This window comes from Drosophila gunungcola, unplaced genomic scaffold (assembly GCF_025200985.1).
Source record: "Drosophila gunungcola strain Sukarami unplaced genomic scaffold, Dgunungcola_SK_2 000197F, whole genome shotgun sequence".
NCBI classification, from domain to species: domain Eukaryota; kingdom Metazoa; phylum Arthropoda; class Insecta; order Diptera; family Drosophilidae; genus Drosophila; species Drosophila gunungcola.
Window position 1 is genome coordinate 63,809 of NW_026453358.1, and position 8,741 is coordinate 72,549.

Genomic DNA, 8,741 nt, shown 5'->3' on the forward strand with positions numbered 1-8,741 from the left:
CTTTTTACTGGGGCACCACTAAATCTTTTTGTATTAGCTTGATCGTTCGAATTTTGATGATTATTTGGGTTTTGTAGTCTAGCTTGATTTAAACAGTTTTTAAATGTTTGGTAATTGCCTTGCAAGTGTGGGGGAATGGGACGTTGTTGATACTGGTTTTGATTATTCTGGGAAGATGTTGCATTAGGATTACAATTTTAATTAGAATTTTAGTAAGAACTTAAATTTCTTTGATTATCACAACATCCTTGATTGTTACACGGTAATCTTCCCTTATTCCTATGATTTTTATGATTATTTCTATTTTGTGTATATTCTTCTTCGGGGTTTGCTTCATAGAATCCTAACTCCATAGCTGCTTGTTTTCATTTCGGAATATTGGATATGTCTTTTCATGCTAGTCACATATACATGCGATCGGGAAGTTTTCGACCAATGGTAACATGAACTGTTCTATCCAACATTCTTGTATAATTTATTTTATCTGATGGATCAGATTCTAATTCTAATTTGTCGAACATATTCCTAAGACTACTAAGACTTACTAAGACTCCTTTTGAATTGTGTTTCAGCCAGCTTCTTGATGATTGTTTTATAGGGCCTGTGATCTTTGAAGGCGACGGCTACAGCTGTCTTCATTGTTACCCAGTTATTAGCTCCAGATTGTGCGACGGTTTCTGCTGCTGTATCGACTACCACTTTTCTGATTGCTCCAAAAATTACGTGTGCCTGTCTTGGTTCTTGGGTTGGATACAGTTGTAGTAAATATTAGACTTCATTTGGTGAACCCTGAGAGTTTTCCTGGTGTTCCACCGAAGTTTTACGTCACGTAGGTTCTTTTGCGGATCTTTTATTAAGTACACTTTATTCAATTCGCTGTCAGGATAAGTAGTTGATTAGTATATCCTTTTATTGATCAGTGCCGTATTTTAAAAAGACTTTAATTTTTTTTTTTATTTTATTCAACTGATGGCTACAGAGTTTTTACTAATTAGTGAAGAACACCGACTTATTAGATTGAGGTCTCAAGCTGAATTTAACTTGCTGATCTGATTCTGCTGAAGATCTTAGATTTTATGACTTTGAAATGTCTTTGGATTCAAATAGGAGTTTATGTGTCTGCGAGCCGAACTTTGATTATTTTTGAACGTGTGAACGTGACAATTGGGGTGAGTTGTTTAGTCTACAGTTTTGGGTGATAAGCTGGGACTGACATTTTGGGATTTTCCGTTGGCCTTCGATTTTGGGCTCTTGTTACAAGGGTGTATAATTCTAGGGTTGTATAGGGTATATTGTGGATACGTAAAGTAATGGGTATATCAGAGTGTTATGGGACTGTGTATGTGTTGTTTAAATATATGCAGAGTCTTATAGGAATATAAGCATTTCACTATATATATATATATATATATATATAAATATATATTATATTTTTTTTTGTTTATAGAAGTTACTTTTTTTTAATGTAAATTTTACAATTTTTTTATTGTATTTTTGTATAGCTTTGCGAGCTATACTTCTAATGGGGCTGAGAGGGTTCTGCTCAATGTTACAAATGCATATTATATACTAATATTATTAAAAATTGCTGGAATTACGGGACTTTTTCGCATCAGCTCGTCGTCGCCGGTCTTTGACACTTGTTGTCACTTGGTCACGGTCGCCATCTTAACATGTAATTTAAAATGCACTTTTTTATATTATATTAATCGTTTTGCTGTCATTTCTTGAGTGCTCGGCCTAGCTTTTTAGCTTAGGTTTGTTCGATCTGCTGCGCAGTCTGCGCTGTCAGTCAACGGAGAGATAGAGAGAAAGAGAAGAAATTTTATGTGCATACATGATATAACTGTTGCAACTGTGGGAATAAGCTGGCGCGCCACTCGCTGGTGGCGTGCGTGGTCAAATTACGTTTGCAATTTTTCCCATTTATATTTATACGCAAGTCTGACAACCACTGCTTGAATACCACGACTTGCTCATTTAGAAGTCGTGTTGCTTAAGCTGTACATGTGGACTGACTAATGATCGCAGTATCGTCTGCCAATGTAGATGGTGTTAGACGATCGTTCATGGTCATATACACGACGAAAAGAATTGGACCAAGGGCGATACCTTGAGGAGCTCCAGCTTTTACTGCGTAGTCGTCAGATATTGTATCGTTGCATCTTACTGAGAAGACTCTATTATAGAGGTACGAGTCAAGTAGCTTGTGGGTGTATTCAGGCAAGATCTTTTTTGTTTATAACGACGGTCGAAAGCCTGTGCAACATCAAGGAATATTCGAATGCTGTCCGATAAGTGTTTCGAATATACAATTTCGTCTTACTTTCTGGATGATATTCATGTCAAATCAAATTCCGATTTCAATCCGACATTAGGGCAATCAATAGCTTCAAATTTTCACTTTTCCACTTGCAATTTGTGTGCGGCCATCTTAATCGTTCTCCCTTTTGTGCATATTAATGTACAAAAATTCTAAGTCCAGTTGGTCGTACATCATTCATACATCAACCTGCAATTCTCCAAAAAAATCCTACGAATAAATTTACAAACTCCTAAATTACAAAAAAGTGTTAATTTTTTGCGCGTGCCACAGTGAAAAAATATAACAATTTTCAATTAAAGTGTTCCGGCAATATTGGCCCCCATTCGTTTTTGTTCTTTTTTCACTGTGTAGAGCCTCCGCTGCACAAAGTTACATTTTACATTCACATTTACATACATTCTACAGTCCACTTATCTCAAAAACAAAAAAAAATCATAATTACAAACAATACACATACCCGCCGGCAAGAAATATTAACTATTTTTCTCCTCTCCTGGTAAAAAATTACATGCAATACATTTACATTTTTCATACTGACATATTTTTTCTCTGAGCGAGTATACATATTTACAGAAGCTTCATACTTACATATTTTCTCTGAGCGAAAATACATATTTACAGTGCAGCCTCTTACATATGGTTATTTGACCAAAATACATATATGAACTTTTGATTTCAGCTATTCATGGGCGGAGGTGCAGAAAGGAACAGGGGGCCTATGCACAAAATCAATATTGGTTTTTTCTCGTCTGGTTAATTGAAAAATTCCAATTCCAACATTCCGGAAAAGCCCGAGTCCATAAAATATCCGAAATACTATTTTTTTCTTGGGCGGAGGTGCAGAAAGAAACAGGGGGCTTATGCACAAAATCAATATTTGTTTTTTTTTCTCGTCTGGTTAATTGAAAATTTCCAATTCCAACATTCCGAAAAAGCCCTAATCCATAAAAAAAGCCCGAGTCCATAAAAACTCCGAAATACTATTTTTCACGGGCGGAGGTGCAAAAAGAAACAGGGGGCTTATGCACAAAATCAATATTTGTTTTTCTTGTCTGGTTTATTGAAAAATTCCAATTCCAACATTCCGAAAAAGCCCTAATCCATAAAACTCCGCAATAATATTTTTTCAAATCGTTCCACACACACCTACAATTCCGCATTTTCATCCAAACTGAGCCCAGACAACTCAAGAACACCATTTTTCAGATAGTGTGTTCTATTCCAATCGTTCCACATAATACAATTCTGCATTTTTTAAATCCAAACTGGCACAACACAAAAATACAATTTTTCAAGTAGCGTGTTCCATTCCAATCGTTACACACACCTACAATTCCGCATTTTTTTCATCAAAACTGACACAAACATAGTGTGGCGAGATCCACAGCTATTCGCATGCGTTTTTTGGTCTTAGTATGCCCGGTGGAGACGATAAGAAAAAGGTAACTGCTTCCCCCTTGAGCAAAACCAAGTCCACGCTCTCGCCGCTGGCAGCCAAAAGCTCCAAGAGCCAACCAAGCATCCAGTTCAAGGGTGACTCGATCCATACAAAAAATGGCTTCAACTGCTTACGAGTTAGCGTTAAATAAGTTCATTGCGGTCTCAGATCGTCTAAGCGATCTCGAAAGCAGAACCAACACTCCTGGGAACGAAACTCCAAGCGTTTGCATGCTCCAAATCCGTCGGGAGCAAGTCCGAGTGTTATGGGACAAGGTGGAGAAAGAGTTCGACGTATGCTCAGAGTGCATTACGGCAGCAGGCGAGGATGCAGCGTCCACATTGCCCATTCTCAGGTCAAAGTATAACTACTGTTATACAGTGTATGAGAGATACGCCGCTCAGCTCAAGCCCCTGCCCAGAACTATATCTCCTCTGGCTGTCGGCTGCCTCCGTGCGACACAGAGGTTTTCTCAGGCGATTACCTACGCTGGACCACTTTCCGGGACCTTTTTACAGCGATATATATAAATAATCCAAGGCTCACGCCTGTGGAAAAGCTGTTCCACTTAAACGCTAAAACGAGCGGTGACGCGCATGCCATAATCGCAAATTCCCCTCTCACCAGCGATGGCTTTCGCTCAGCTTGGGATAACCTAACTGAGCGGTTCGACAACAAGCGATTGCTAGTAAATAGCCAGCTTAAAATCCTCTTCAACCTCCAGTCGATTTCGCAAGAATCTGGGGCAGCTCAAACTACGATTCAAGGCTGTCTAAACGCCTTAGAACTGTCCGGAATCTTGATTACGGATTGGGACTGCATTCTTGTCTATATGTGTTCGTCAAAGCTCCCCAAGCTTACACTTTCCTTATGGGAGCAGTCCTTGCACGATAAAGCCTCAATTCCAAATGGGTTGACCTGAACACCTTTCTCACTGAGCGCCATCGAACCCTCGGGGCCATAGATGACGTGCGACCTTCTGGGTCAAGTCATTCGCAGTCCAAAGCAACGAACGCTAGCGGGTCTTTAAGCAGAATAAATTCTTATGAGACTAAGATAGTTCCGAAACCGAGACGTTGCCATCTGTGCTCAACGGAAAGCCACCCTATACGCACTTGTCCACGTTTCCTCCAAATCCGAAACAAGCAATTGTGCTTGAACTGCTTTGCCCGAGGGCACCAGCTTCGGGACTGCACAAGCCCCCACAGCTGCTTCACCTGCCGCAGTCGCCACCATACGCTGCTGCACCGAAGCAACCCTTTTGCCAGCCCTCCAAGTCGTCCTGATGTTTCCATGTCACGACCAGCAACTTCGACAGAAGGCTCAGCCGCTTCCGATGACCAGTCGGGAGTGCAAGTCTGTTTTGCGTCAGTTGCAAAATCGGTTCTGCTGGGGACAGCCATCATAAATATTTGCCACCTGGGTTCGAATTTCCAGGCTCGTGCCCTTATCGACTCAGGATCCGAAGCAACATTTATGACAGAGCGTCTGTTCAATCTTTTCAAATTACCCTTCCAAGTCGTCCAAGCCCAAGTCTCAGGCTTAAATCAGACAGTGTCCGCTCAGTCCAAGAAGCTCTGTCATTTTACAATCAGATATCCAAGTAGGCCCGCTCTGCAGTTAGAGACGTCAGCCTATGTCCTTCCTCAACTGGCAGGAAATATGCCTTCCTACCCAATTCCGCAAGACTTTCTTCGAAATCTTCCCGATTTACCATTGGCGGATCCGCAGTTTTACGAGAGCGCACAGATAGATGTTCTGATAGGAGCCGACATTCTGCCTTCGGTTCTTCTAAATGGGGCAAAAATAAACATTTGTGGCTCCCTCCTTGGACAAGAAACAATTTTCGGGTGGGTGCTCACTGGGCCAGTATCCGCTTCCACCCAGAGTCAGATTGCATCCTTCTCTACGCAAATTTCCCAAGCGTGCGACAATGGCTTATCTGAATATCTGGATCTGAACCATATGAGAGAGGTCTTTCCTACCCACGATTTCGCCAGCTACTACCTTCCACATCATGCCGTACTTAAGCCTGAGAGCACTACTACAAAGCTGCGCGTAGTATTCAACGCATCCAGTCCTTCTGCGAATGGGGCCAGTTTAAATGATATCCTTCATGCTGGCCCAGTCTTACAGTCCGACCTTACCATTCAAATCCTAAAGTGGCGGTATTTTCAATACGTGTTTAGCGCCGATATTGAAAAGATGTATCGGCAGATCTGGGTAGATCCGAAGCACACGCCTTTCCAGCGGATATTGTTCCGTCATCCTGATGGGGACATCCGAGAGTTCGAGTTGAAAACGGTCACCTTTGGAGTCAATTGCGCTCCATACCTGGCCATTCGCGTGCTTCAACAACTGGCAACTGACGTACAACACAGCCATCCTAAAGCGAGTGATGTCATTCGTCATTTTATGTATGTAGATGATGCCCTAGCTGGCGCCGACTCTAAAGAAGACGCTCGGCTCTCCATTCAAGAGCTACAAAGTGTCCTCAACTCCGCTGGGTTTCCATTGAGAAAATGGACGTCCAATCATAAGGATATTTTGGCTCACATTCCGCGTGACCATCTCCTGCGCTCCGATTTTCTGGAGATCGATGCCGAAAGCACGGCAAAAACGCTCGGTGTCCGTTGGAAAGCCACATATGATGAATATTTCTTTGTTCCGCCCGAATTATCCGATGAATCGTCCCTTACAAAACGCCAGGTTCTGTCACAAATTGCCAAATTGTTTGACCCTGCAGGGTGGCTCGCGCCCTGCGTAGTGCGTGCGAAAATCTTCATGCAGGAGATTTGGCTGCAGGACCTGGGGTGGGACGACGAACTTCCAAGTGATCTGTGTCTGAGATGGCAGAGCTTTCTACAAAGCTATTCTGCCTTAAATCAAATCCGCATTCCAAGGTGGGTCTCCTTCCGACCAGAATTCAGAGTCGAGCATCATGGTTTTTGTGACGCGTCTCAAACGGCATACGGTTCTGCGATCTATGTACGAGTGGAAGTGGGGTATACGACTATGGTGCACCTTCTCACTGCAAAGACGCGAGTTGAGCCGGTAAAAACAGATTAGAGCTTTGCGGGGCCTTGTTACTTGCTGAAATGGCAGCAAGTGTTCTTCCGAGTAAGCCAATACTCACATCCGAACTCTTCTGCTGGACAGACTCCACCATTGTGCTCGCATGGTTAAACAAGCCAGCTTGCCAGTGGACTACTTTTGTTGCCAATAGGGTGACAAAGATTACCCAGTCTACAAAGGCCGAGAAGTGGTCGCATGTTCAATCCGAACACAATCCCGCAGACCTGGCCAGTAGAGGGGTAGCACTTCAGGAATTGGTCGACAATCCTCTTTGGTGGCATGGTCCCGCACGGTTGCAAAAGCCACGCAGCCAATGGCCAAGTCAGGGCGACAATTCCCCAGCGTCCCACGTCGCAACTATTCCGTCTGAAGATTTCCTTGACCGTTTTTCCAAGTTCGACAAAGCACTGCGGGTTCTCGCTTATGTCAATCGTTTCATCTAGCGATGCAAAAAACAAGCAACACCCTCTGATAAGCACCTGCTAGCTGCGGAAATTTCCGCCGCCGAACGACTACTTATTCTGAATACTCAGCGCAGAGACTTCTCCCATGATTATCACTGCTTAAGTGAAAAGCGCTCTGTGCCTTCTTCAAGTTCTATCCTGAGCATGAACCCGTTCATAGATCAACATGGTCTGATAAGAGCGTGCGGTCGCGTGACGGCCTCCGACAGCCTTCAATATGATGAACGGCATCCAGTTATCCTTCCATATAGCTGCCCACTTTCTCGCCTACTTGTCCAGTTCACTCATCGCATAACCCTCCATGGCGGCAACCAGTTGATACTGGATACCAAAACTAATAAACTTAGTAAATGCAATAGTAAACTCCTGCAAGGTATGCGTGATCCACAAGAAAAGGCTACAAAAACAGCTGATGGGCACTTTGCCGAAAAAACGTGCGTCGTTCTCCCGACCATTTACGTACACGGGAATGGACTTCGCCGGCCCATTCGAAATTAAAAATTATACCGGAAGAGCATGTCTCATAACAAAAGGATATGTGTTAGTGTTCCACTTAGAGCCTACATCTGATCTCACGACCGAGAAGTTTCTCACCGCTTTCGCTCGCTTCGTTTCCCGGAGAGGGTGTCCTCGACAAGTCCAGTCTGACAACGGAAAAACCTTCGTTGGCGCTGCCGCCTTGCTTTCTCGCGACTTCCTTCAGGCTGTAAAAGAGTCTGTGACAAATGCCTATGGTCATCAGCAGCTCACCTGGCAATTTATACCTCCGGGAGCCCCTCACATGGGAGGCCTATGGGAAGCTGGTGTTAAAAACTTTAAAGCACTGTTCTATAAGTCCACAGCCACTCGAAAATATACTTTCGAAGAGCTTTCGACGCTTATGGCAAAAATTGAAGCTTGCCTAAATTCCAGGCCACGCTCCCCTATGTCCGAAGCCCCTACCGAACTATTGGCCCTGACACCATGTCATTTTCTTGTTGGAGGACCTCTCCTGTCTACCGTGGAACCAGAAGTCAAAGGGGACACCAGGTCTATGATCAACCGCTGGCAGCATCTAAAGGCTCTCCATCAGCAGTTTCGTATGCGATGGAAGGAAGAATACCTTAAAGAACTCCACAAGCGCAATAAGTGGCAGGCCCCCGCGAAGAATCTTCACGTCGGCGACATGGTTGTCATAAAGGACGAGAATTTGCCTTCCAACCGTTGCCGAGTCTGCAAGGGAGTCCATCCTCTACGGAAGTGTAGCAGGTTTCTGAAGCTGAGCGCTGAGAAGCGGCTTTGTGCAGTCTTGGTAAACAAATATTGCTCGAACTGTGGAAAATGCAAGAAGTGCCAACGGAACCACCCCACGCTGCTGCATATGCATGAGCGGTCTAATTCTGGGCAGCGTTCGCGCCGGCAAAATCCGCCAAATCGCCCGAAGCCTGCGTCAAGGCAG

At 43.7% G+C, this 8,741-nt stretch overlaps 1 pseudogene; it reads left to right on the forward strand.

Moving 5' to 3' along the window:
- The first annotated feature begins 3,880 nt into the window (after window positions 1–3,880).
- LOC128265974 (uncharacterized) lies at window positions 3,881–8,410 on the forward strand (annotated as a pseudogene).
- Window positions 8,411–8,741: the final 331 nt, after the last annotated feature.